We start from the raw sequence: 7,185 nt of genomic DNA, 5'->3' as shown, positions 1-7,185 counted from the left end.
AATGGGAAAGAGCTGAACAATGTGGAACAAAGTTTCCTGGTGTTTCCTTTGCTCATAATCAGGAAGTTACGCCTGGGAAGCCACTTGGCTCTCAGCGGCAAAAGAGCAGCAGCTGCAGCATTGCTCTATAGATAGAGGGCAGTAAATAAACTGGTTTTATTTTTTTCTGTACTTTCTAATTTTTCAATTGTATGACAAGTCCTCTTTTATTTCCCTTCATCCTACCTTTTCCCGTCATACTGGTAAGCTAATTGAGCAAAAAGGAAGTGTTGCCTGCATTTCACTCCATGTGCTTGCTTTCTCCTCTTTTCTATTTAGCAGCTGATTTCACAGGCCGTCCATTTTCTATATTTAATTGAATGGAGTACTTAGAGTGGAAGCTTTGGGCACAACAGTGGTAAATTTTTGATATTGACCCTGAAAGGTATCCTGCACATACTGTTATTGGCATGTTAACCCCAGCTGGAGCCAGCTGCTTCCTCAGATGTTCAGCCATTGGGAGACCATACAGGACTCACAGGGTCACTTGGTGTTCCACATTCCCTCCAGGGTCTCAGCTGCTGTTTCTAAAGACAGAAATGGAGAAGGACTTCAGCTTCCAAGTCTTTCTAGTTCGTAGCCCCTTTGCCAATACTTGTACACAAGACTAAACATATCATCTGTGCACGCTTTCATTCTGGAATAAAGGGCTGTTCAGTTTGTACATGAAGCATGTTTACAGATCACGTGCTCAGCATGGCTTATGTTGTATCCCTACCTCTCAATCCTCACAGAGTAGGAGCAGATAATGTGGGATAGGAGCTGCAATCAGTTGGCAGAACTCCCAGGAAATGCCTACAAACTTCTGGATCTTAGCATAATTATAGGACACAAGCTATTTTTGCATTTTTCTAAGATGATTCTGCCCCTTTTGTTCCAATTAATAACCCAAAAATACTTTACAGGTGGAAAACTATATCCAGTCATTCCAGCTGTCATTGTTATTAGTGTTTAGACCTGAAGTTTCACCAATGGCCTCATTCATGTCAATCACAGGTGGATAATGACTTTTTGACAGTAAATCTCTAGCAATAGTGCAGTCAGATCAGAAGCATATGGGATGCCATAGAAACCCATTTGAGATAATTTGCTAAACAAATGTTTAAAGTTTTTATTTAAGTGCTAGAATTTAAATTATCAATACTTCTTAGTGAAAGATTTCATATTAGGTCTCAGGAAATACTGACTTGAAATTTTCCTTTCTAATGATGTGCCTAATTTTCTTTCCTATTTACTGCTTTCACCTAACAGAAGTATTTCTTGCATGACACCCACCAATTCTACTGTCTCAGGTGTTCCCCTAGACTTAACCTATTGTCCAATAGATTTGGAAATTTGCACAGCTTTTAAGGAGGTTTTGATCTGTAATGTCTGCAAGGATTTTACAGAAGGGACTTCCATAGGAGCTACAACAGGTACCACAGCTCGTGTGACGCTTTGTCTTTGCAGCATACAATGAAGATTAGGATCAAATTTTGTTCTCTAGCCAAATACGAAATTTTAGTATCTTCATCACACTATGGAGATTGCACGGCAAACAACCACTTCATTACAAAAGCATCTTTCCCTTGCCTGGGTATATTTCAGCTACATGTTGCTTCAAGCTCTCTCTGCTCTTTTGGAACATTCTTCATAAGCTTTGGTGGCTGTGCTGAGCCATGAATGAATACCACTGCTATCCCAACCTGTCCTTACATTTTGTTAGGAAAAAAAACATTCTATTTGAACTTGCTGAAATACATGCTACATTTAGTCACTTTTCTTGCATTCCATTTCTGTCTCTTGTTGGAATTTGATTACTTGGAATTATTGTCTATTTCTGCTGCTTTTTGCCAGGACTAACTTCCAAGCTTCTGTAATAATTAAATTATGGCTAACAAAAATATAGTATAAAAACTATTGTTATGTTACAAGAGAAGCCAATGCAGTCAGCCTTCTTGTAGGTAGAATTAATTTTATTAAAGCTTTAGTTCACAGAGAATTAATAATTTCTGAGTTAACTGCCCTTTTTAGTAGGGTGAATATCAAAAGATAGTGCACAGGTCTGACAAATCTATCATAACATAAAAATATTTTTTTCTTTTGAATGAGGATAATGTCAGGCTGTAAGAATCTAAGATTGCAAGACCTTTACAAGAAGATCTGCTGTGATCCTACTTTGACCAGCAAGTGTCACTTGGAGACCAACTAGAACGCAGATGAACTTTTATGATAAAATCACAGTGCAGTGTACTTTTGATACATTACTCATAATTCCTTTATTTATACGTCAATGGCTTAACTTTCGTCATATTTCATAGCATGCAAGGAAGTAAGCATGTGGCTTTATCCTTTTGAGGTGAAAAAAATGTATGTCAAATCACTTCACTCTATACTAGAATCTACTACACAGATTATAATTTCACTCATCTTTCAATTTCTGTTCTTCACCATGGGTTGCATTTTTCACTGTGATATCTTGTGCTGTATTTGATAAAAGTAACTGCTATTAGAGAGCTATTCTGTTTTAGAAGTTACATATTACATTTTAAAATGAAAATGCTTATAGTGACATCTCAAAATATCTGTAGTGCTTTTTTATGGGCTTTTCCTAATTATGATATCAAGACTAACAGTGAAACGTTCAAAATAATTTCCTATCTCTGTTGATCACGATTTGTATACAAGGAGTTTTTAAAAAGTGCATTCCTTAGTTTTTTAGTAAAGTAAGAGCAATCAAGTCTTTGTTCCCTTTATATCAGTTTTTCAGTACTAACTTTGAGCCATCAGTTCTCTCCAACTGTGATTGCTTTGGCAGGACTAAAATCTAGTTTTCTCTTTTTTCATTTATGGTGAAATTAATTAACTGTTTCATCATTCATCCATGAGGCATATTTGTTCCATGTAGTACATTTAGAAACATTATTTTTTGAATTGATTCATCAGCAGTACTTTTGTTTCTAAATGATGTTCAGAAAATAGTTATATCCTAAATATTAATGTTTTCATGTATTTAAGAATATTAATATTTCAGTGCATCTGAGACTAATATCTTCACATTTCATAAGCTTTTAACTTTATATTAGACATTATAAACTATCCTGTGATTGAAATGAGTATTGCAAACATCCCAAGAAAGGAAATTTTGCTTTTATTAATAGTGAGGCTTTGTGAACAAAGCCAACCAGAGCACTATGAATAGACAAAACAAAACTGCTCCCAAAAGTGATGCCAGTGGATGACTGTGATGGCAGCTGAATGTGAGGACTATCAGCAAATATGCAGAACTGCCTCAGAAAGCTGTTGGAAGGCTTTTCATAACACACTTAGTGAGACAATTTAAGAAGTGGATGGGAAAAGAAGTAGGGAGGAAGGGTAGTTTGCAGTGCTGGAATGGATATGCAAGTAACTATATCCATGATTTCTACAGAATGAACAGTTATAAATGACGGAATTGTCTGTGCTTTGTCCGTGACTGATGACTTTCATGTGAAATTGTGAGCGTGTATTTACAATGGAAGGTTTATTTTCTGTTCACCAAACACAAGACATGCGCCTTAAAAAGAAAATGCTGTCCTGAAATGTAGCCCTATCTTGTTTCAGGATGCAGGAGAGGCCAAATGCTACACAGAAACAAAATAATAATTTTACCTATATTGGAAGTTTCATTCTGGCCTCATACTGCTACCACAAACCCTAAACCACAAATATTGCTATCCTTTAACATAAATATGCATTGTGACTATTGTGTCTGCATGTGATAAAAGTTAATTGAAAAACTAAGTAGGAAAAGGTGGTATCTTTGATCAGATGAGCTGGTACAACTGGAAAAGCCAGGCAAGGTTTAAGACACATGCATTCCTCAAATCAGATGAAGACGTTTTGTGCTAGCAAGAGTAGTTGGCTTAAAAAGACTTTCTTCTCATTAGAACTTGACTTTCTCTTACGTATTTAGAAAATCACAGCTACAAAATATTATGCAGTCCACAAGTTCTTTCTTGTGATTGGTTTGAACATGCTGCTTTTAATTAAATAGGTTATTTTTTCCCCTATTGTGTTAGAAAACATTGTAGAGGTATGAGTCTTTCTCATTCTCCTCAAGCCATTTACCAGAATAAACTTTGGCCATGGTTGCAGTTATCATTCTTTGTATATTAAATGGTCTTATATTTTTACATGCATTCCTATATATACAGTATTAAACTGTGATTTGTGGTAAGTCTATCTAAAAAGTCCATGTAACAGAAATACAATTATTGCCAATTTATAATATCCTTATCTTAGAGTTGCACAAAAATGGGGATTTATTACATTCAGCTCAGTGAAGAACTAAGTTTTAAATTTTCGTAAGTTCAGTTTTTGGTGATTTTTTTTTAGTTCTGATATGATAATACCAACAAAGTAAGAAACCATATAAATAGACAAAACTATAAAAAGAACTAATTTAATTAGAAGTATGGACACAAATCTGTACTTATATGAACATAAAAGGTTTTGAAAAAGGTTGAACAAGCATGCATAAGCAGTGATACAGATTTGGTTCCATGGGAGCGTGTCTTAAATTCGATGACCTCTGAAGGTACCTCCAGACCAGTTTACTGAATGAAATGCATTGTTAAAATGTTTAGCCCTCCCTGCACGTGCATCAGTCCAAGTAACTTATGAATATTTACAATTCACTAGTCTCTCCCTTTCAAATTGCAAAGAAATTGAGGACATAGCAGTGATCTTAGTATGGTGTCTTTCCTCCTTCAAATCAAATCAGAGTGCAACAGAAGTAGAACAATAACTCCTCTTGTTCTATCTCTTCTCTTGCTCATTTTATCTTTTCTAATTGCCCTTTACTCTGTGACTTGCTTCTTCTCTCCTTTCAACAATTTATCTGAGAATTTTTTTTGCAATTTTTGTATAAAAAATACTACTGCATGTACTAATATGTCCATTTATACAGTAATTTTTTTATATCAGCATGATTTCTTTCATAGATTTTTTTTCACCTATACTACATTGTTTGGTAAAGAGTTTTAACTACAGTAAAAGGACTTCTTTTACTCTAGAACAACCATAGCTATGGAAAGATTGATGACATTTTAATGGCTGTATATTGATTTACCATTTTCACTATAAAATATACACTGATATAGCTATTCCTGTAGAAACAGTCAAATGCTTCAGCAGAGACAGAATCTTTCTCTGTTATAGAATGTTTTGGATCAGCTAGCTTTAGAAAGTTTAGAACCAGTATATGACTGAATGTATTAGTGTTATAGTAATGAATATTTATATATGAATGAATATTTCAGTAGACATTTGTGGGTGTATTTGTCTGCAACAACAACAACAACAAAGTATCTAAGTATTTAGATAGCTTATGAGAATCAATTATACCCTTACAGGAGATCAAAGCTTTCAATCAGAGCTTTGAACATTGAGCTTTGGCTATCAGTAAATTCAGATAGCGTACATTTAGGTGCTGTGAAAGTCCATTTCTAGCTTTAATGTTCTTGATCAGTTTCACAGTGAGCTGTGCTGTTTATTTTTCTTTCTTAACTGTTGAGTAAATTGGGGAGGAACTGTTTTCAGTTAACTGTACATGTGCTACCAGACCCTCTGTCTAAATCTTAGGAAGGAAGAAACCTTCTAAGCTGCATATAAACTTCACAACCAAAAATCCATCTGTGTGGGTTGTGTATCCATGCCCTCTAGCCCATGGCTCTTTGACCTTTGTAAAGTGAAGGATCTTGTTTTGTCTTGTTTTGGTTTGGTTTTATAATCCACAGACAAGGTTATGAAGATATTATACTGCCTTCACTTACAACCAAATTAAATTAGTTCAAAATTTATATGTCACTTTAATACTCTACTTTTTATCCTTTTTTTTTTTTTTTTTTTTTTTTTTTTTTTTTTTTTTTTGTCTTATTGCCTGGGAATCCAGGCACAGTATTTTCATATTTTTTATTATTCAACTTTTTTTTTTTTCCCCAGACTACCTTTTGTTGATTTGTGATCCTGAAGAATCTGAAAGCCACTAATCTTCAGGGACTCTTGTCATCTACAGAGAAGAGAGACTGAAGAAGGGTATGTGGGTTGTCTGCTCTTGAAGCACTGAGGGGACAGTGGGTTGGGAGCCATTATAGCAGCTTCTTGGAAACTTTTGTCTTTCTCTAATAAGCTACCATATTCCAGAGCAGGCTGCAAAAGGATGTCTAAAGAGGTCCAAAATTAATCTAAGTACCAATATATACGCAAAGATCTCCCTTTGCTGCCTCTTCTTTAGTTCACAAGAGCACCATATAAAGAGATGATCTTGTTCGCTGATTGCTATCAATATTTGAACATTGCTGAGTTAGCAGCTTTCAGAATATGCTCTTTGCTTAGCTTTTAATTAATGATATCTGAATCATAATACAGGTAGATGACATCTGATAAGGTATAGATCAAATGGGCACATAAAAATTTCAGGAAGAGGCAATTTCTACTAGATAGCTAAAAATGCCAGAGATAGATCTTACACATTTAGTTACCTTTTTATTGACACCATTGAGACCTTGCTGCAGAACACATGAATCAATACTTTCTTTCATGGCCACAGGAGAGCCACTATTAACATAAAAATTCAGAATAAAGGCTTCCTTACATTACTCTCATGTGAGTGCAATATCACTAAGCAGTTAATGGCAACAGTGAAAAGCTCAGACAGTCTCATTTTGAAACGGAAACACTCTGACAAGCAGATCCTTATTCCTCTTGTTGCAAAGAACTGCTTTCTCAATACAGCTACCTAGACAGCTAACATGAGGGATCCTTCCAGAACTAAAACCTGTCTTCTTTTCACAGTTCCTGTGAAGCACAGCACTGCCCATATGGAAATAAAATGCAGGGAGGAAAAACCTGGAAGCTAGTGTCAAACCCTACAAGGATCCTAATTGTGTGAACTTGATCAAGTATTAATTTCCCAGCTAGGTTTCTGTCCTTCAGCAGCTGATCTTCTTCAGGTGCTTTAGGAGGCATAGGATACTTTACCTCCACGATGTGGACTAAGCGCTTGTTTTCTGCAAGTTTAGGGTTTGCAGGAAGGCTCTGCTATGTGGTAGCGCTCCTGGGGAGCTGGGATTCATGGCAGAGGATGTGACTGTGTAGATGCTGCCGTGCTTGGGCATGAACTTA

Source organism: Chamaea fasciata, unplaced genomic scaffold (genome assembly GCF_029207755.1).
Source record: "Chamaea fasciata isolate MVZ Bird 193981 ecotype frontalis unplaced genomic scaffold, bChaFas1.0.hap1 SCAF_1, whole genome shotgun sequence".
Lineage (NCBI taxonomy): Eukaryota > Metazoa > Chordata > Aves > Passeriformes > Sylviidae > Chamaea > Chamaea fasciata.
Note: the sequence above shows the minus strand (reverse complement) of the source record.